This window comes from Dermochelys coriacea, chromosome 3, assembly GCF_009764565.3.
Source record: "Dermochelys coriacea isolate rDerCor1 chromosome 3, rDerCor1.pri.v4, whole genome shotgun sequence".
Taxonomy (NCBI): Eukaryota; Metazoa; Chordata; order Testudines; family Dermochelyidae; genus Dermochelys; species Dermochelys coriacea.
Window position 1 is genome coordinate 133,029,327 of NC_050070.1, and position 23,660 is coordinate 133,052,986.

Here is a 23,660-nt window from a genome sequence, read left to right on the forward strand (position 1 = left end):
ATGTTTTTGGTAACAGGAGACAGAAGTCTCCAATAAGAAACATCAGAAACTGGGAAAAAAACTCCTACTAGTCCTGCCCCAAGACTGAAAAAAGCTGCAAGAGAAAAGAAAGTAATGATCCTCTGGGTCTCTGCCCAGTTCAAACATTTCAATGAGATTACTTCAAGATTCAGAATGTTTTAGGTGGGTAGAAAGACAGTCACTTCTACAGGTATTCTCTATTGACCAAGTACATGATTACCTTGAAGGGACAGAGAGACGTGTCCGTGGCCAAGGTAGAGACTGAAGTAGTAGGTGTCTAGAAAGGCTGGACAGGAGCACTGATATCTGGGAAGCTTCTCTTATTCTAAAATGCAGTGTGCAGACTGGTGCTGATTCAGTGGCTTTACAATTATACTGCATTTGTGGCCCTTTTCTCCTCAAAAGGGCAATCTTTCTTTACAGGATTACAGCCATTTGATTTGTCCAGAAGCAAGACAGAATGAGCTACTAAACCACTATCCGCTGCACTGCTCTGCAGACAACTGCTGGCAGGCCGAACAAGATGGAGGTGTTGGTTGGCAGGTCTGGAGTGAACACGGATGGAGGAATGAGGAAGGACAGAACCCTGGGCTTACCTTTCCCTGAAGATTCCAGCTATTTGGATTATCTGCTAGTTGAAGTAGGCATGCGTTAGATTGCTCTGCTGATGAAAGCCACCAGGAAGTGGGGGCTAGGTTGAACTTGGCCACCGTGTGTGTCTGTCTCTGTCTCTCTCTCTCTCTCACACACACACCAAGAAATATTGTAGGAACTGATCTCCTGGATCAGGCAGGTTGGTGTAATGGGACAGACTGCTCCACTGCGTTTCTGAAGATGGCCACTGAAAAAGAGCATGGTGAGCTAGTGAGCTAGGCTAGGCTGCACTGAAACACACGGTGAGGGAGCAAGAAGGAATGAGGATTCAGCACAGAGGATCTCCACTGCAGCTTGCCCTTAAATGAAGGTAAACAAATTTCAATTACTGAAAACAGAATTCTATTTGACGTTCTCTGCAATCTGCAAGATGGAGAACAGTGATCCTAAAGCCGCCCTCTCGGGTGGAAGCAAAATAAACTGGTGTCAAATGGTATGATGTGGTAGTCTGACCTCTGAGGAAGGAAGGGAAAAAACCAAAAGTGGAAACAGTCTCTACAGTGGTGGAATGGCAATGGATGCCTATATATGAGCAGTAGTTTATATTCTCTTAGGGAGCTTTCATGCAATCCATGAATGAATGACTGTCCCACATTGTGTCAGTCAAAACAAGATTTCTTCTGAGAGATATTTTTTTAATACTAGTCTACCATAGGATACCTAGCAAAATAAGTGAAGTAACATACGTACCCTAGAAAGTTTGATAGCTCAGGACCTGCTTTTCCACTCTCCTTTCCCCCTAAATGATGCATGGGATTTTGGTTCTAATTAATTTAATCCAAGAGATTAACATGTTTTAATCTATCTAAAAGCAGGTAAAGCATAGACAGAGGAAGATTGGACATATTGCACACAAGCCTAATTAGTGTGAGGATTGCTGAATTTCTTTCACTTCAGTTCTGGGCCACCAATTAATTCCAATCAGAATGGCATTTAAAAAAAAAAAAGACATGTCCATTAAGATAGATAAAAATCAATGCATTTCATAATTGCTCGGTCAGAAAGTGGAAAATTTAAGGTTACTAAAATAGTCTAAATATGACTCGGCAACCAAGAGCTGAGAGTCCATAGCACATTACCAAGCCTTAAACCATCCGGGCATACAATAAACATAACTGGTGTGTCATTTAGCAGAGGAGAGTTCAAACACTGTCACTGTGTCTACACAAAGTTCTCTTAACTGCCTCTTGAAAATGGAATTCTCTTGTATTCAACAGTACACGGTTATGCAGTAGGGAGCTCCAGGTGGTGCATATGATAATGATAGGTGATCTACACAGTAATCTCTTCTATATTATATGCATATACACATACACAGAAATCTTGATGGGCTTTTAAATGAGATCTGGGAAATCTAGCCCCAATACATTGTATACATACATATTATATTACACACAAACAAAACCTGGTTCCCTCAAGGGCTGAAAACAAGAATGTCAAAATATCATGAAAAGGAATGGGCTTTTTCACAGTATTTTGACATTCTTGTTTTCAGACCTTGATGGAACCAGGAAGTGTAGATGCACACATTTAAAGTCTAATTATGTTAGCCAGATATTTTTTAACTTGAGTTCAAAAACAGAGGCTTGGGTTTAGTTTAAATATTGGTCAAGTATGTTCTCTTTATCTAAACTGGTTCATCCATCTCTGATTTCCTAAAGTAATCCAACTTTTACTTTGTTTAGAAGTTAGTAAGAAGAGTTTGATCTCATTGTATTTGGTCTATAGCCCTGGACCCAGTCTCAAACTACTTACTAGTATACCATGTTTTATTGCTTCTCTCTTTACCCACTGCTTGGAGTGAGCTAGCACCCAAACACTGATATATCTATCTATCTATCTATCTATGTTTGGGTTCTCACTCACTCCAAGCAAATCTCCAAGCCTTCTGCGGGTACACCTTCTTTGTCAACATTGGCGGATGTTAAAAGCTTTTTAAAGGAGAATGACTATCAGTGTGTCCCTATGTTTTTATTATTTATTTATATTGTTGATGTAGGAAGTTTATGTCTATTTCTTACTTTGGACTTTCCCTCTCCTTCCCCATACAGCTAGGACACAGACACAAATTTCTATCTATAGTACCTCAAAAATTTGTAATGACCAGAAATAAGGTACCATAACAGTCACAAACAGTTTGTATGAACAGCAACACCAGTAACCTTAAAAAAAACAAACACCCACAATAAATAACATGAGCATAGGGCATTTGTTAAATGTTCGCCTATAATCTGTAACTAACATTTTAGTGTTTCACTTTGTACTAGAAAAATTGGAAACATTTTCCACAAAAAAAATAGTTTTGAGCTCCTAAACCTATTTCTGCATTCATTAACTTAGAGCTTTTCCCCACTCAAGATTTTGAAATAGAATTTACAGTATAGATTTCTGGAGACTAATTTAAGTACTCTGTATAAATACAAAGCGTATAAAAGTGTTCCACTTCCCTCAAAACCCACATCTGGTACCAATGTCCCCTTTATGTCCAAATAAGCATGTTTCCTTCCCTGTAATACAGAACTGCAAGGCCTTTTCCTGACAAACAATCTTTGATAATACAGAGTAGATGTTTAAAATTTAATCAAATTTAGTCTCTCTGCAATAATCAACAGTGTGTGGCTGAGAGACTAGAAGTGTCAAGTCATGCATTTCAAATCTATACTAGCCCCCTTATGAGTACCATCCTTGAATAAGATATTACAAGTTTAATATAGGGAGTTGTGTGTAAAATTAATGATTTCCCCCTCCCCACTCAATGTTATAAAAGATTGGCAGGATAATTCACTATTTCCTAGTACCGGGAGACACTTCATGAATAAAAGGAATCACTAATACTTGCTTTAGCCATAGGATTGCCTATTGTGGTTGAATGTATTCCTGGAGATTTCATCACATGACAATGTTTAAAATGTAAATGTAAAAAATGTAAAAATAGGGTTGGCAACCCTATTTAGCCAGCTGCTTCATTTTTTGTTTAAAACGTATCTTATTTCTAATTAAAGGCATAACAGGAACTTTAATACTGGAATTTAGCTTACAAGTAAGCTTTCTTGACTTAAATAAAAGTTCTGTTCAAGGAGGGTTAGTAGAATTGGACCCACTTAATAAGAAGGTTAACATATTAGTATACGTTTGTTTTAACACTGTTGAGGTACACAATGTATGTCTGAAAACAGATTAAGATTACACAATCTATGTTTAGTGCCCAAATCAAAGTCTCAGAGACTAACTAAAAGTCTTAATGAACAGAAAGGCTTGCTGCTATAATCACACCTCTTTAAAACAGATATTCAGCACAAATGTGTAAAAAGCACATTTAAAAGTGGACAATTTGTATATATTGTATATCATTTAATGCTGCCAATTGTGCTCCAGTCTAGGCATGACATACTACCCAAAATTTATTTGGATAGCATTTTGGTACTTACACAATTTTTGAATGAAAACATGATAAAAATGTAAATAGTAGTCTATTACGTAGAAAGGTCAGGATAGATAAAAACCAATGTTTGTTAAAAAATCTCAAGAAATCATTTTAAAAAAATATTTAAATTAAATACAGGTTGTTAGGTTTTTTTAAAATGAGCCTATTTGAAATTATGACCACCTACGTTAAGGCCTAAACTTATTATAATTATTAAAATAATTTAGATTAAATAAAGTAATATTAAGCAGTACAAATTGCTGCCAAGTTTTAAAGAAAGTCAGCCACTGAACTGGTGGAATTCATTGAGTAAGCACCTGGAATCAGTATTTGCTGAAGGGCTAACCCAGCTTATGATAGCAGTAGCCTCTTCTGCAGAAGCAGAGAATATCTTCTTCATTTCAGTTTTTTCATCTAGTTTAGTTTGGTTTTCCCTCTTCTTATGGATGAATAAAAGCTACATGAGAGAGGTGGTCTAGTCATAGGCATCAACCCTGTGGCACGGGGAAAAAAAAATGGTGGATACCGAGCACTCACCGGTAGCCCCCCTATTAACTTCCCCCCCACTCCCCTAGTGCCTCTCACCTGCCAGCAGACCCAGTGGATCAGCGCCTCCCCCTCCCTCCCCACGCTTTCCTCCCGCTGGCTGCAATCAGCTGTTTCACAGTGTGCAGGAGGCAGGGAGGGAGAGCGAAGATGCAGTGCGCTGGGAGGAGGGGGTGGAACAGGGCAAGAAGAGGTGCAGCGGGGGTGGGGTCTTGGGGGAAGTGCCTGGGGCAGAGCCAGGGGTCAAGCGCCCCTCGTCACTTTGGAAAGTCGGCACCTGTGGGTCTACTGGTTCTAAAATTTTGAAGGATATGACTACTAGAAACAATCAGCTCAATTCACAAACTACTTATAACATTGCCTTTAATAATTTAATTAGTTCAATGCAACACATTTTTATAAAAACTTTCTTATGCATCCTGCTTATTTAAAGGTAATTTTATTTAACCAATAAACATTTTAAAATGCTGTTTTTATGTATTTCAAAATTGAATGTGAACTTCCATCCAAAGTGAGCTTTGACACAAAATCACAAGTAAAAAAAAAAAAAAACCCCAAACATCCAGTAAATAAAAAAAAGAAAATGCATCATTCTACATTTATAACATAATAAAAAAACCCAAAATTAAGAAACTGAATAGATGTAGATAATCTCTATAATTGCTTAAATAAATGTGCAAGACAGTGCATCTTCCTGGGCAGCAAAAAAAAGCATCAAATTTAGTGTAAAGGCTATATTATACACACCCATTTAAATGGTTACCAACCAATGAGAATCAACTGCTCTTTAGAAAAATTAAAAGTACAAATGCAAGACAAGATTAATAGAGATTTTTTAAATCAAAGTTTCCTGCTTGCTGATTTATATCATGATTAAAATCAGTAATTTACATTAATCCACCCTGAGGACAGTAATACTGAAAGAGAAACTACTGCTTTAAAATAATTTTCAACTGTATTTAAATCTGATAAAATAATATTTGTGACCAAAGAGAAACATATAGCCTAATGATGATGCCATTCGGCTTTATAAGTTTTAACCTATAAAATGTGTCTACACAACTTTTCTTTACTTTCTTATCATTACATGTGCAACCCCACTAACGGTAGAAACAATGGGAGTTTCTAGAATAGATAAGTGTTTTTTCTACTACATCATCTCAACCTACTCAGAGCAAAGACAAACCAAAATGCTGTTCACTCACTGCACATGCTGTTACCATAAGTCTTGATATTACCATTCAAAAGTAGCTTCCCTCTGAAATTATTTTTTGCTTCTTAAAACCAGAGTTTCAAAGGTAAACATTTAACCAGTTCAGACATTCACCACTGAACACTTAACAACAATTCAAATCCTGGTTTAAAGGAACAAAGAACAGCATGTATCATTGCCTGGAAACCATCAATCCAAGCAATAGCATAAGCCCAGTGGGCAAGAGACCGCATAAGGGGCACCTTACACCTTTGTTCCCCACAACTTCAGCACCCACATCTGGCCCATGTGCCACAGCCACACATGCAGAAGAGTGAGGCTTTTCTTTTGCAGTTCTGTTTACTGACAGATCAACATTAACAAAAGTGAGTGTCTGAGGGAAAATAATAAATAAACCATAGAATGGCTTTGTGCCAAGGCCAGCTCAGAATGTTTACCATTTTAAGAACATTGTGCATTTTACAAAGCACATGTTCATGTGGTTGTGGTGGGCAAATCAGATTTAGAATCCCTTGTTCCTTTCTCAGTTAATGGAAAATGGGAGTGCTTCAATGACAGCACCTTCAGGCCCGGTCTATACTTGATTTAAAAAAAAAAACAAAACGAAAAACGATCAGTTCTACCACAGATTCAACTGAATCAGTTCGTAAGAATTTTTATTTGTTATGATTCCCTAGTGTAGACACCACTTCAGAGTGCAGAAGTGCAAGTAATGCACTCTGGCCAACAGACAAGTACTGACTAGTTAAGAGGGAGCAGCATCCATTTCTCCTTGGGAGGGTCACTTGCAATCAGGATGTCAATGGGAAGAGAACAAAGGAATTCTGAAAGAAACACCTACTTTCCCCTGCCACATACATGCACCACAAAAAGTCAATCAGTTGTACCACCAGATGTCAGCAATCTAATAAGGGACTTGGCTAGATCTGTTCCAAATTTGTTCATACCAAACTTTGAAAAACCATCATGAAAGGTTACCAAAACCAGGCACAAAGTCTACTAGGCTGCCCTTTACCATTATAGTGACTAATGAATAGAGAAAGGATATACCCCTCAAAAAGATTTGCTCTTCCTTTACCAATGGGGGATAGGATTCCACAAGACTGACTTAACTCTAGTCAACAAACTTAATGATTACTTGCTGTGAAAGTTTATGTCACAAGAGTCAATCATAATTGCTGTGGAAGACGCTGGGTAAATGCTACCATGTGAGGGACAAAAGTGAGAAAACAAGTCAAGGAAAGGGAGCCAAATAGACACCATTCAAGAACAGAATCAAAGAGAAAGACTAGTTAGCAGGAACTGAAAGTTAAAAAATTCCTCTGAAATAAAAACATAACTAAAAACAGTTTTTCTCCTCTTCCACCCATTTGAAAGAATAGAAGGGGGAATCCTGCACCAGACAAATAACAAGGAGACCGAGTATTTGGCAGCCTTACAAAACAGTAAATGCTCATTCTTAAGCCATCTTACAAGTTTTACATTTGGAAGAAAGAGCAACACAATGATCTGGACCCAAGAATGATTTCAAGACAGCAAATATGCACCTCTATCCTCTCAGATGTATTCCTTCAAAATGAGAGTTCTTACATACATGACATCACAAGTCCAATTAGCAGCAACCTTTTCACCAAACTGGAGGATAGACAGGCTTTTAAATATACCATACTTCCTAGAAAAAGGACTACAAGGACTAGTTATAATACTTCAGATCAAAGGTGTCATACTCACACTCCATGGGTAGGATCTGGCCCATACAATATATTTGTGAACAACATAGGAGATTCAGAATTTGCAGAATCTAAGTCTTCATTTAAAAAAGCGTTTCTAGTGGCTGTAAAACAAGTATTCCAAGTGTCAGACTATAAACCAATGCAATGTCAGCCCAAGTCTGCAGAAACCTTGAAACAATGGCTCAAAAGGTGTGAACTCCCCACTCCACTAATTTCACTAGAGTGTTCATTCTAAAACCTAATGATATTTCAAAGTGTAAACTAACTAACTATCTCACTACTTATTTTAAGAAGTGAATGAGGAAGGGTTGGGAGTTGCTGCAAGGAAGGAAATGCAAAAAGGACAAGACACAGGGAAGCAAAAAAGAAGGGGAAAGGAGGATGGGGAAAGGAAGAGAAACAAAGGCCAGAAACAGAAGTGTTCCTAAAGGTTAGCAAATTTTCCCCATTCAGTAATAATAATGAATGCAACGATAAAGCATTGAACAAATTAAATAATAGATCAGTTTAGTTACTACATACCATGCTTGATCTCTGGACAAACCTCCCATTGAAATTAATAGAAGATATGCTATGGATTGAGGAGAGTAGTCCCAAATTTTTACTGCAACTCAAGGACTATAATTTAAAAATGGAAATTAGCCCTCTACAGAGAATGGCCACGCACAGTCTTTCACATGCCTTTCAGAAGTATGCATCAGTGATGTGTCATCCCCCACACTGTGAATGCTAGTCTCTTAATGGCAAATGAAACTTCAGAAACACTACCCCTGTTGGTCAGCAAATTGAGACACTGAAGTAGTAATTTTTAATTGATGGGTCTTTTAGATTAGTACAATTAAGAACATACTGATCCCAAAATTTAAACACTAGTACCATTCATAAGCCTTCACTGACTTAAGATATCCAACAAACAAGACAGAAAATGTTGAAACAAGAATCTGACTGAAGGGAGATGGGGGGAAAAAAATAGAAGACTTACAACATGATCCAAAGCTTGCCAAACACAGGCTTTGATGATTGAGGGAACAAGTTCCAAAAGCATGTTTTTTAATTGTGAATGCCCTGCTACTGACCCCATGAAACCAAGTGCCAAGCACTAAACAACTGAAGCACTCCAAGGTGCCTTAACTATAATTGCATGACATAGGAAAGAAGGCAATCTTTTAAACAAATGAATTACAAAACATCTCAGATTTGGGAGCGTATCAGTAGCACCTAGAAATGCTCCTGAAAGTAAACAGGAAAACAGTAGAGAGCATACAGCTGAAGTATTGAGTGCTCATGCCTATCCATAACACTCAGAAGGCAGGCTATGGAGTTCTACACCAGCTAATGTCTACAGAGATTTCTCAAAGGCCACACCACGCCACATAGAGCACAGGACAATAATCCAGTCTGGAAGTGACAAAAGCATGGATAACTCTGGTCAGATCCAGATCAAAGAATGATCAAGAAATTGCAGTCTGTTACAGATGGAAAAAAAATACTATGAGCTACTGCTGGTAACTCCACATTAAGATACAGCCAAGGATCCAAAAGCACCCTAAGTTTGCAAACCACACTAGAAAAGGAAAAGGAGTACTTGTGGCACCTTAGAGACTAACAAATTTATTTGAGCATAAGCTTTAGTGAGCTATAGCTCACTTCATCGGATGCATTGAATGCATCCGATGAAGTGATGTAGCTCACGAAAGCTTATGCTCAAATAAATTTGTTAGTCTCTAAGGTGCCACAAGTACTCCTTTTCCTTTTGCGAATACAGACTAACACAGCTGCTACTCTGAAACCTAGCATCTACTTCCTTAAGTCTTATCTCAATATCCCACTAGTTGCTTTAAAATTTTGAAAATTTAAATTTAATAATCTAAAAAAGGTAGAATCCCTTGTTAAATAATAGCTATTCTTTAAAGCTGTGTTACCGGCTTATTTCCAGTATTTACTTAAATTTTTCATATTTTATTTTTCAAGTCCATTAGGTGAGATTAGACTGCTAAACATAGATAAAATAATGGGACATCAATTTCTTCACCTGTGGGTCACCAATTCAAATCTGACCCAGGTGAGCAGCACTTAAGAGCAGGTACTATCTGATCATCATTCAATGGCCTAGATGAATGGGTATCCACAGATCAGCTCCAAGTGGAAAGCTCACCATAATTAGCACCTCTGTTAGCAGTCTCCTGATAATATAACAATGACAGAATGGGCATGGACATGGACAATGCTCCTCCAAAACATGCTCCCCCTAAACACAGCTGAAACACAATGTCAGAAGAGCAGGGGAAGCACACATTGGTACTGCCTGAAAAGGCTCTATTCTATGGCTAAAAGGATTGCTTCAGTTTCTGTGCTGTAAGTCTGGCACAGAGGTGGGCAAACTGTGGCCTGCAGGCCACATCCAGCCTGCGGGACCGTCCTGCCTGGCCCTTGAGCTCCCCACCAGGGAGGCTAGCCCCTGATGTCTCCCCTGCTGTCCCTCCTCCTCTGCAGCCATGCCGCCGCATGGGCGGCGTTCTAGGTGGCAGGGCAGTGCGGCACCGTGTCTGGCTCCGGCCGGGCGGAGTGGCTGCCAGACATGCTGCTCTGAGTGGCATGGTAAGGGGGCCAGGGAATCCCAGAGGGCAGTCAGGGGACAGGGGGCAGTTGGATAGGTGTGGGACTCCTGGGAGGCCTGTCAGGTGGATGGGGCAGAGGTTTGGGGGGAGGGGGCGGTCAGAGGATGGGGGGTTGGAAAGGCGTGAGTCCCGGGGGTCCTGTCAGGGGACAGGGAGGGTTGGAAAGGCGTGAGTCCCTGGGGTCCTGTCAGGGGACAGGGAGGGTTGGATGGGGCGGGGAGCAGTCTGGGGGTGGGAAGTGGGAGGGGTTGATAGGGGGTGGGGCCAAGCTGTTTGGGAAGGCACAGCCTTCCCTACCCGGCCCGCCATACAGTTTTGCAACCCCAATATGGCCCTTGGGCCAAAAAGTTTACCCATCCCTGGTCTGGAACCTCTTAGAAGCACAAATTTAAATTTACCACACACACACACACACACACACACACACACACCCTCTCTTTAATTTACACTGACCTTTTTCTAAATTTAACAGCAGCAAAGAACAGAAAGCTATCTCCAGAACTATTTTAAGTTAGGACTTAACTTGCATTACTTACCTAGACTGTAAGCTTTTCAGACCAGAGACTGTTTTTGTTATGTATGTACATGCCTAGCAAAACGCGCTTGGACCTCTAGACAGTATCACAATGTAAATAACAACGGTCTCAAAAAAACAATGCTTTCCAGTTAAATTCACAGATTTGAAACAAAGCAAACCATTTGCCTTACAGAGTCATTAACAAGCTTTTGAAAGGGTATTTAAAAAAAATGAAATGTTAAAGAGAAGTGAGAACAGAGTACTTGACCCTGTTCCTTCTGCTACAGAATCAAAGAAGAGTTACACATTGTTTCATGCAGTGCGGGGGGCGGGGGAATGAAGGTGCCTAAATTTAAGTGAAATAAGAACATTTTTGGAGAAGAAACAGTCCCTTTTGTAAGCAATTTAAAGAAGCCCTGATTCAACTTTTCCGTTGGAACTAATCTCCAGACTCTAGAGTGTACCTACCCTGCAAAAATTTGTGGTTTTCTGCAACAGTACAGAAAAAGCTTATTAGTGGGGACAAGACCCAGTAATGCTTTGGCTGGTCATTTTCAAAGGGATACCATCAACTTGAAACATAGTCTATTTATAAAGCAAGTTAAATGTATCTTCAAGTACTACCCCTACTCCCAAGTTCCCTCTGCCAATTTTGTAGTTTTACTTCACTTTTTCCTATATTAAGTATTAACTATACCTCTTCCTTGCTAATGTGTGAAAGATTCAAAACGGGAGATTGAATGATTAGATAACACAATTGAGGAAACTGTTGATATACAATAAGAAAAGGAGTACTTGTGGCACCTTAGAGACGAACAAATTTATTTGAGCATAAGCTTTTGTGAGCTACAGCATCCGATGAAGTGAGTTGTAGCTCACAAAAGCTTATGCTCAAATAAATTTGTTCGTCTCTAAGGTGCCACAAGTACTTCTTTTCTTTTTGCGAATATAGACCAACACGGCTGCTACTCTGAAACCTGTTGATACACAGAGAGCTGTCAAATGCACAACGAAAACTGACAAAAAAAAGTATGCATTTTCTCTTATCCTAAGCATAACTAATCTTATGCATTACAATAGTAGGTCAAACTTAATCAGAAAAATGTGTTTTAACTTTGTGTCCTTTTAACACAAGAGCTTTGAATTGCCGAATCATCCCATATTTAGATACTAATACTTACGTTAAAATAAAAAAGTATTATGAATAAAACTAAGCATATCCTATGCCGGTAATTCTAAATCAATAACGAATGTAACTAATTGGTAAAATTACTCAGATAGGTTCTTCTATTTTTCCCTAAGTACACGAAATGGAGTGGAAAGCTAACATGTTGTTCTATCTCCAGAAACAGTTACCATTTGTGCTTATATAAGTTGTTATAGCAGACTGTTACAATACTGGCTCACTTTGGCAGAATTGCAATATTATGACCAAATGGTGATCTGCTGTTCAAAGATAAGTGCAGAAACAATTTGAGTGTGCATTTGCTAAAAATAGGTATAAAATTAGATTTATATTTTTCAAGTACCAGGCTAGTCCACTAACAATATTTCATTCCCATGAGTTCATTACCATTATAGGAAATAAAGTAATTAACACCACGCCCACCAAGGGGACTGAGGCCTGGTACCAGGCCCCAACATCCTAAAGAGAGTAATTTTCTAGCCTTTGTGATTACTAAGAAAGTCTTCTGAATGCAACATAGCCTTCATCGCTCCGTAGACATACGAACTGAAACAGCAGCTCTAATGGCCAGATTATCCATTCCAGTGGTAAAAGCCACAAGAGGAGACTTGTTGAGAAGGAATTTCTGAGAGAATCTCTTCAGATTCCCATGCATCATCCCATCAGAGGCAGGGTCTGCTCTCCAACCAGACAGTTCCGCTGGGAAATTCCACTTCCTTCCTGCTGTACACAGACAACTTAGATCAGCTGGGATACTCACCCCCGCCTTCCTAAACCACCAGTTTTGTACAGAGTCCTCCACTGTAGAGTTTGCTCATCCCATTGGTATCATGGAGCACATAAGAGACCTATCCAGTTTCATTGTATTTTCTCCATTTAAGCCTATTTGAACATATCAGTTTTTACTTAAGTTCCTTCTCATCCCTATCCCTTTGCTTTGAATTTCAATATATAGGAGTGATTAAAAACTGGCATGCTTTGGAAAGTAACGTGAAAACTTCCCCACATTATTCAATCCTAACCTGAAACATTCTTCTGGTTCCATTCCTGGCTTCTCTCAAAGTAAGGCTGCCAAATGATAGCTATGTAATGAGGACAAATGTCTACTAAAGTTTAAAGTGATTCAATGATGCTCACTTGCATGGAATGTAAACCAAACATCCAAAAGTGGCAGTGAATTAATGTACAGAGTGCCACCTTTCCTTATCTAGGGGTACGTTATCAAGTTACTAACTGTATTTCCCTATGTTGCCTATACCCAAATTTAAAAATATTTTAAATAAATTATTTTTCCCACTACTGATACTAGTCTATTTTTAAAATTTTTCTCAGCTCAAGCAAGATAAATGAAGTCAGTTTTAGTCTTGTTTATAATCAGTTTCAAGCTCTCAATGCTGCAGTGTTTGAGGTGCAAATAATGCAGATAAATGTTTAGAACCATTTTACTTAAATATTAATTGAAACACTTCAGTTTATTGTGGGCTTTGAAAGAGCTTGATTTTGCAAATTATAAGGTACAAGTCTTTGGGGGGGAGGGAAAGAGACTGGGGGGGAACACCCCTATGTCAAGATATTTTACCTACTCTCATAAGTAATATCCAAGTTTACTGTAAAAAATACACTAGAGATTTGGGGAGATTGGGCCATCCTCCCCCCACATTCTGTTTTGTGTATTTGAAAGTTTGGGAGGTTTTGTATCATTTCACTGAGGTCACCTTTCCCTGTTCACACACCAGTAGAAAAGGAATAATTTTTTAAAAACAGGAAAAAAAATACAGCTTTACAACCACAAAAACTGGCAAAAGTACTCATGGCAGGTTTAATACTGAAGACTAACTCTTTTTAAATTAATCAGATTTCAAGTTGACAGCACACCTTTAAAAGGCAAGTAGTAATCAGACTTCTGGCCCACTCACTCTGGCAGCATTGTAATATAGCAACAAATACTCACTGTATCTGTACTGAAAAGATGCATACTGACTTGCCATAAGATCTGCTTCTTCTGTTTCCACCAATCAAAAAGACAGTACTTGGGAAAAAAAAGGATGGATTTACTTTTATGAATAAGAGGGTTTCAAAACTGGCTCATGCTTCCCCCCCCCCCGACTATAAATAAGGTTAAGACATCCAACAGTATGATTGACCATTTATTTCACTGGGCATAATAGAACATGCCAGCTGAAATTTAATTAGCTCAAGATTCCCTTATCAACTGGCCACAGTTTCCTTTCTCACAATGCCATGGCTACATGCCAGCTATCTTAACAGCAATGGAACAACTTCAACCTAAATGAATAAGAGCTTGATACCCTTTACTAAAAAACAGATCAAATGTTCTAACGAAGCACAAGCTGTTTGTTGAGTTTCACTATTATGGTGAATGTTAGCTGAATGGATGTTTAAAATGAAACCGTAAAAAATTAACTCAGGATTTAGTAAAACTACCAGGAACAGCTCTGAAAACTTTTCTTGCGACTACATCTTCTCCTCTTTCCACATCTACAGGATCTTTAAGAATGCAGAGACATCTATTGGAATTTTAGTGGAGGATTCTTGTCAGTATGCGGGTACGGAGAGTTTTAAGACCTACAGAAATTAAAAGTTCTATATTACATAACTTCCAAGCACATTCAATTCCTGAATACTATCAACTTAAATTACTCATTGTTATACCAATTAAAAAGCTGATCTAGCCAAAATTATCTGCAACCTCCTGAACTGCAGAAGTACTGCAAGGTCACAGATCTTGGCTCCACAACAGGTCAACCTAGTAGTCACAGCAAAGGCACGTCAATACAGAAATCTCCATCCTCCATCCCCTTGCTAAGAACCCCAAACTATTAACCGGACAATTGAAAATGACAAGTGGAGGGCTGTGAGGTGGGATCCCTCAGTAACTGGGTTTAAAATATATTTAAATTGAAATCTTTGGTCCATGTACTGCCCATTAGAAACTCTACTCCAGCTAACCACCCACTCCCCGTAAAACATAGTAGGGGTCCCTAAAACGGGCATTGCACTCATCTGACATTGTTTTCAAAATCCTAACTGACATTTACTGAAATGCAGGAAAGAAATGGTGCAGACATTCTATGGGTCCTCAAAATTCTGAATAGCCTCTACTGTAGAGATCAGAACTTCTGTAAGTCAGTTGCCATAAAAAGTAGCTTTAGCTCAATCGTGTCCTAATTGTGTTTGGACTATATTAACTGAACTATAAAAATAATCACCAGTCTTAAAGAGTTGTTGTTAGTGCCCACTAGAAATTTGAGATGTTAGGCTGTAGAGTTTTGTAATAAAGGGATTTTGTATTATTTATAGTCAAATTCCTATAAAAATATCGATTTTGAGTTAAAATTGCTCAAATATTTCTTCCCAATGCGAAGAACAAAAAGTAATGAAATCCTAAATGAAAACACTGTTAAGCACGTAATGGCTACTGAGTTTGTCTGCAGTCACTGCACTTGAGTGTCCAATTCAGGAGCTTTCAACCTGAGATTATGACCCCAATTTGCCAGCAGTTTTTGCAGGGTCATGAGCCAACTAATTCTGATTCTGATCTTTTACTGAAGATTTGCTCAGTAAAATGCAACCAGTCATCAGAATCCAGGAGGGGTATCTTAAACGACTAAGCAATTAGCACTACAGTGCCTCCTTTAAAGAGCTATGAAAAACTATGCAAAAAGGAATGGGATTTGAAAAGGTCCATTGAAAGTGAATATGGAGTCCCTGAAGGGGGGGTGAGGGGGAAGAGGCTGTTAAATTCATATGTAACCCATTGCTTTCTATACTATTTATACCATCAAAAGGAAATCTATATTCTAATAATTTGGCATTCTGCATTACCAAAACCCATCCAATTATAGGAATAATATTCTCTACATCTCTCCCCCAATTCCAAAATGGACCTTATTTCATCCTCTAGTTTGTTCACATGCAAATGAAAAATGGCCATAGTAGCCAAAGAAACAATGTTAACAAGAGGCCTGCAGAATTATTATGGATAATATATTATAATAGAATATCCAGTATATTCATATAAGTAGCAGAAGCTGGGGAATTCAAATAACTTTCTTGTCCATTCATTGAAAAGGTCTGTTAATTTGCTTGTCTGTTCATTTAATATATTACTTTATTAGCATTAATATACGGTCTAATCTGTAAGTCTCTTTCTGGTATTACCAAGCGCTTCGAATCACGGTTCCAGAAACTCCAAGAACCATTCATCTGCTTACATATTGGTTATTTCCCAAACAGCACAAGAGGTAGAGGAGCCTTGATTAGAGTATTGAGGGACATGGGTTAGATCAATGATTCTCAACCAGGGGTACATGTACCCCTGGGGGTACACAGATTTTGAAGAGGATACATCAGCTCATCTAGATATTTGCCTAGTTTTACAACAGGCTACATAAAAAGCACTACCGAAGTTAGTACAAACTAAAATTCCATACAAACAATGACTTGTTTAGACTGCTCTATCTACTATACGCTGAAATGCAAGTACAATATTTATATTCCAGTTGATTTATTTTATAATTATATGGTAAAAATGAGAAAGTCAGCAATTTTTCAGTAATAGTGTGCTGTGACACTTTGGTATTTGTATGTCTGATATTTTAAGCAAGTAGTTTTTAAGTGAGGTGAAACTTGAGGGTACACAAGAGAAATCAGACTCCTGAAAGGGGTACAGTAGTCTGGAGAGGTTGAGAGCCACTGGGTTAGGTTACAAAACCTACTTAAAGCCTTCTTTTCAGTCAGAGTTTTCTGAAGAGTTATTCTTTGTGGATAACATATGTTTGGCCTTCACCCTAAGGAGAGATTTTTCCAAATAGTTTTAGGAAAGCTTATTTAGCTGGTTTTTGAATTATTAGTGAGAGAAGAAATAACTATTCACCTGAAATGTTGCTTCTCTAAAGGTATGTTTGCTTAGATTCCTACTCTTGGATATTGACTCCTGGCCTTCATAACAATAGGAACAACCTTAGCTCTCAAAATTTCTGGCCCTTTGAGACACAGGCAAAGAGAAATTACTTATCTGCACAGTAACTCGAGTTTGAGATGTGTTGTACACACACACCGTGCTTGGCTAGATCGGAATCTTTTGGCCAGCAGTGTCCAGTATGGCCAAGCATGCACCGAGTGTCTTTGTGCTTTGTACTGAAGGCATAAAGGTAGGTCTGGCCCAACCACAAAATCCAGATGCTATAGAACTCCATAACCGAAGGGATCGAGGGTGGGTCCTGGAATATATATTTATATGGAGAACAAATAGCTAAAAACTCCAGTTACAAATGTTTACAAAAGTTTAGGCTGGAAATTAGAAGGTTTCTAATTATCAAAGAGGAGTGATGTTCTAGAACAGCCTTCCATTATGAGTAGTGGGGGCAACCAACCTAACTGGTTTAAGATAGAGCTTAATAAATTTAAAGACAGGATTACATGACTAGCTTGCCTGCAATAGCAGGAGGCTGGACTTTCTGATCCAGGAGGCCCCTTCCAGATCAGGAGTTATCAATTCTTTTTTGTCAAGGTCCAAATTTCTTGTTCAAGTATAGTCAAGGTCCAGACTCCAAAGAATAACAATAATGATTCTAATAATAAGTAAATAAAAAGATTTCATGGTCTGTTCAAAAGCTTTGGCAGTCCAGATTTGGCCCACGGTCCATCTATTGACTACCCTTGCTTCCAGTCCTGCGTTCCTATACAGGTAAGCAATTGCTTTTTCTTCAGGTGCTATATACAGTCTACTCTTAGTGACTCGGAAGCCACGACCCAATCTAACAAGGTGAATATGGACTTCATCCAACCCTGCATGCAACATAGGTGTAGTCTGGCATGCAACATAACAGAAATGCAATAAACCATGAGGTCCAGTACACTGTGACAAGTCCCTCCCGTCGTTTGAGGAACTGTCTGAAGTTGAGTGATGAGCATGGACATAGAATCATAGAATATCAGGGTTGGAAGGGACCCCAGAAGGTCATCTAGTCCAACCCCCTGCTCAAAGCAGGACCAAGTCCCAGTTAAATCATCCCAGCCAGGGCTTTGTCAAGCCTGACCTTAAAAACCTCTAAGGAAGGAGATTCTACCATGGTCTCCAATTTCCCCTGAGGCAGGCTAGCTCTGTCTACACTGCAATTAAACTCCTGTGGCTGACCCATGCCAGCTGACTCAAGCTAACGACTTGTTTAACTGTGGTGCAGACTTTCAATCTAGGACCCTCCCACCGAACATTCATGCTGAGCATTCTGAGGTCCAGAATAGTTCCCTAACTGCCATTCTTCTTAGATATGAAGTAGTATTCGAAACAGAAATATTTTCTTCTGTGTTGTGAAGGAACCTCTTCAGCTCAGAGAGGAGAGAGAGCTCAGCCAAGAGGTGACTAGTCTCATGTAAGAGGGGTTAAGGACTGGGAAGGTGGGTTGTGGGTAGGTGTAGTACAGAACTGAACTGTATAATCAGAAGTAATGATCTCTCAGATCCTGGTCTGTTATAAGTAAGGCTAAGATTTTGTCACGATTATTTTTAGTAAAAGTCACTGACAGGTCATGGGCAACAAACAAAAATTCACGGAGACTGTGACTTTTACTAAAAATAACCATACAAGCTGCAGGGCAGGAGCACATGGCTCCGGCAGCGGCCCCTGCCGCGTGGCTATATGGGGAGCATGGCCTCGGCTCCAGCCCCAGCCCCAGCCGCTGATAGCTGAAGAAGTCACAGAGGTCTGGTAAAGTCACTGAATCCGTGACTGCCATGACTAAATCGTAGCCTTAGACATAATGTTTCATAACCCCCAAAATAGGAAGAGGAGGTTTCCAAGACTTTTAGAGAAGGAGGAAGAGGAGTCAGAGTCACGGTCAGTTTGTAGCTCTCACCCAACAACTCAGAAGGATTGTTTACTGGAAAATTTTGACTATGAAGTGATAGTAGTTGCTGTTGATCTTTTTCCCCCACCCCTCTAGATCTGTGCCACTTCCTAAGAAGCTCAGAGTTTCTGGTAACAGAAGGAACTTGGGGGGTTGTTCTCTGCCTTGAGTAAGTCTGGGACTTATCTGCAGTGAAAAGGATGCATGCTGTGTATGCACCCAAAGGTAGTGCAGAAATTCTTAAAGAGCATAGAGGGCATCATCTGTCTTCCTACTGAATAAACTGGGGCCCTCAAGCAGAAGATCCTCTACCATGGACTGGACCTCTCTAGGGATTACTGATGTCTGGAGCCAGGATGAGCGCTGCATCATCACTGGTACTGCCACAGAACATGAAGTAGCATCTGCAGCAACCAGAGATGCGCATAAAGACACTTGCTATTAACTGACCTTCAGTAATTACAGAAACTGTTCTCTATGATCTTGTGGCAATTTCTCAATAAAGTCTGCAAATTCAATGTAGTTGAGAAAAAAAAACATACCATTCTACGAGTGCTCGATAATTACAGATTCTCAACAGCAAACTTGGAGATAAATAATTTTTATGAGCAAATAGGTCCAACCATTTTGGATCCCTTTCAGTTAGGGCTATTTTAGAGTGATGCTGTCTGCTCTTTTTGTTTGCAGCTGCTACTACAAGAAAGCCTTACTACAAGATAAGAATACAGATACACAGCTCCCCCAGAAGACACAAAATACCTTTTGTCAGCTTTCTTGGCTGTTGGGGCTATAGTAGCTGGCATCTGCCAGTTTTTTCAGGTTCTAAAGGGACCTCATTTATTGGGACAGTAACCGATCCTGGCACAGACTGATGTCCTCCTCCTCTTGACGTTGTTCCTCCTCAGAGGGTTCTTCAGGATGCTGAATCTCAAGAGGGGTTTCTTAAGGCTGAGCTGTTTTCTGCCTCCAAATAAACACTCTCTCTCTGGGATGGTGTATGTGAAGTGTGTTTCCAATAAGGAACCCCGGGGCTCCAGTATGGCTATGAAAGGGCATTATAAAGTAATGAGATAGGAACTCAGTGGGATGGATACCAAGGCACATGGAGGAAGTAGACTCTTACGATGTGTAGAATAGGACGACACTCTGGAATCACTCTCTGAGTCAAAATCTGGAGGCCGCCTCTAGGAAAATAGGTGGGCAACTCACCTTCACTGTTGGGAGTATGAAGAAAGAAAGATATTTCCATCACCAAAAGGAGAAGCTGCAGAGGAAGCAGTGGTTGGTCATAACCCTTGCAGTCCTTCAGAACCATGAACCTCATTGGTCCCCCTCAGCATCAGTACCAATGTAAAACAGCTTGTTTTAAAGGGTAATGCTGAGACACTGGCAGTTGGTGTCAAAAAGAGGCAGGCCCATTTGTGTCTCAAAGTGAAAGGACCAAGAATCTTTTCAGACCTAGAGGAATTCTGGCCTGACTCAAGCCAGGAGTAAAGACCTAGTCAATATGCCATATCTAAGAGAGGAAAAATAAGTTTTCATCTAAAAGAAGTTTATAACTTTTTTCTCCGCCAATAATTCAAACATGAACTAGATGCCAGAAGGGGGCTGCACATCACAACCTTTGTGGGAAGGAGCAGGGTTCTTTCTGAAGGAGCAGGCAAAGAACAGCAGAAAGTAGGTCGTACTTTGAACGTTAAACAAAGCATGGACTGAGAAGAGAGGACAAGATGCCAAGAAAAAGAAGAGGGCAAGGAGAGGCTGAGAAAGAATATAATGGGACTGAGACGTAGTGTTTCTGTTCATTCTACATTAAGGTTACAAAAGTTAAAAACAATGAAGTAAGGCTATGCAAAAGTATATGTTCTTATAACTAACCCACACTGCCTCTATTGTATGTTAAAGTACACATTATCAATTTAACTACATACAAAAAAATTACACAGATATACAATGTGGTTACGTCAGTACTCCGTTTACATAATAAAATGCAGTTTTTAATTGCTAAACCATTGTTCACAAAAATGAGGACAAACAAATGGCCAAATATTCTTTTTCTAAAGAACTGGGCAGCAAGCACACATGCAATTGAGAGACGGTCATTTGAGGACCCTATTTTTAAAAATAAAAAGGTTCTTTACCTATATAATCACCTTTCATAAAAGCGAGGATCAGGATGAATAAAAGGTGAGTGAAAGATGGAATAAAACATTCACTTTAATGATGAATTAGCACAGTTTTTGTGCTTAACATAAAAACCAGCTCATCACCCACTGTAATTCAACCATTCAAGGTGGAAGTGGACACTATGAGAACCTATAAGTTTAGGCCACATCTATGCCATGGGGCATACAGCTACAGTGCTGTAGCTATGCTGGCATAACCCTGTGCATACACAGCCTATAGTAATGGAAGGGGTTTTTCATTCTCTGTAAGAACACCACCTTCTGAAGCAATTGTAGCTAGGCTGACAAAAGCAGTCTCCCACCAACCTAGCTACACCTATAGCAGGAGTTTAGATTGGCATAGCTACATCACTCAGGGATGTGGATTTTTCTTACCCTTGAGCATCAGAACTATGTCAACCTAAATTTTATGTAGGTCAAGATTTAGCCATCTGTGATAGGATGAAATAACTGTGGTGGCTGTGTCTGACCCCTTGCACTACCAAAAGGCAGAAGAGAGTAAAGATCCAGCTAGTCCAGCCACATCACATACTGGAATATAAAATGTGCTTTCAATGAACTACCACACAAGGAAAAAAAGATTTCTCCATAGCTTTGGATAAGTAAAATTTTACCAGAAAGGACTACTAGCAGACTGACAGCAGGAGATTAAATTATGACTGAGTAGACAATATAAAAGAGGAGTATAGTAGGGACAGATTTTGGGGGCATATGTACTGTAAGAGTTAGGATATAGATGCTGGAGCTCTCGTAAGATTAGATTGGATTTACTAACTTTCTAGAAATAATTTTGACTTCGTAGAAACTAACTTTCCAAAAGTAGTAATATGATGTAATCCTACTAATGTAAGCAAGTTCTACAGACTGGGAACAGAAAAGACCTTTTATGCAAAGCCTGCTCTGTGTAATGGTTGGAAAAGATCAGAATCACAGCCGAAATTATACTGCCAAAAAAGAAAATCCCCAACATGCCAGGAATACCAATACCAGGAAAAACAGTGAGGATAGTACTCTGACATATAATTAGATTCTCATATGGTATAATTTAGAGAGAAAACTTATGAGAAGGAGTCCAAAACAGCATTTTGTCCAGAATGCAATTGGCTACAGACTCAGAATTAAATCCAGTGGTACGTGCTGTATCACTGGATTTAATTCCCCATAATACTTAACAATTTAGCAAGATAATGGTAATTTTAGAAATCAGTACGTTGTTACACTTAAGGGTTCATAACCAATAGTTCAGAATCTCCAGTCCACAAAGTTCACTTTCCACTATTTTTGTGATGAAAAGTGAATTTATATAGTGCAAAGCACCCAGGAGATTGTCTCTAGAGAATGCCCCCTGTGTAAGGGGAATCTCCACCACCAGCTTAGAAGCCTTCTCTGCCAATTCTACTGCACCATGTGTTGGAGTTTCACCCTAGGGTAAAGAGAAGGAGGCGGCACTTGGGCACGTAAGAGGCACGTCAGAGTGGGGCTCTAACACATCCAATTCTCCGCTGGACTAAGGACCCTGAGAGACCTTACATCAATGGTGTAAATTAAACTTGCTCACCTTGCAGCTTTAACTTAAACCAGGACAAAATAGCTGAGACCCCACCTTTTTGTTCTGTGTTTGTATAGGGCCTAGCATAATGTGGTCCTGCTCTCTGAGTAGGGCCCCTAAGTGCAGCAGAAATACAAATATTAAGTAATAATAGGCATGCAGGAAGCTACAGATGACTCCCTCCCAGTCTCCCCTCTCCATTGCTTCTAAGCAGAACTCAAGTGCAGTGGAGAATCAAGCACAATTTGTTTTAAATGTGCTAACCACCTTTTAGTCACTGCTCTAGGAATACATCCTTTCTGATTTTAAAAAGGGCATGCTTTGAAAGAATGGTCACATTTGTACCTTATCTTTGCAAAAGAGTATACTGTGAAGTTCTGACTACTTGAAGGTCATCTGAGAAACCTGAAACTTTCACACCGTGATGTTAAATGTGATCAGGAATGCAAATACAGCAGACTTTAAAGTCACTGTGGTTTGAGGAAGTTGATTTTACTTAAACCAGCACAAGCCGCTAATGTAAATAAACTCTTGTTTAAGTTTAAAGTCATTTTATTTTGCACAGCTAACTACCAAATTAAGGCAAACAAGTGCATCTGTTAGGGATCTGCACTGGTTTAAAATAAGAAGTTTTAAAATAAATTTAACCTGACTTAATTAAACTAAGCCTACTAACTAGCGTAAGAAATATTTTTGTGGTGATGTCCACAAAGCCACACTCCCTGCAATGTAAAAAAAGTACAACAGATGAGTATTGCATTTAATTGTAACACATCACCACCTATATTAAATAAAACTTTAAAAACTTAACTTACTACACCTCTTGATTTTGTTCTATAGTCTTTTCCCTTCCTGGGCTGCACTTCACTTTTTTTATTTTCCCTGTAATAGATCATAAATCTCTCTCTTCCTGTGTCATCAACGTCCGTCTCTTTTTCTCTGTCCCTCCACTTGCTTATGTTCTCTACCACCTCTATATTTCCTTTCTTCTCCCCCCCTCCCAAAATATCAGTCTACCCTCCCTAACAGACACGACCTCTCATTCCTCAGGCTAGTAGATGTTGGGTAAACATTTCAAGGCCCAGCTACTACTCCTTTTCTTACACTTAAGGCTTGTCTACACTGGCAATTTACAGCGTTGCAA

At 39.4% G+C, this 23,660-nt stretch overlaps 1 protein-coding gene across 3 annotated transcripts in view; it reads right to left on the minus strand.

Annotated features, from left to right (window-relative positions):
* The window catches only part of EGLN1 (egl-9 family hypoxia inducible factor 1), a 45,430-nt gene that overhangs the window by 15,021 nt on the left and 6,749 nt on the right, over positions 1-23,660 (minus strand). The window lies entirely within an intron of this gene.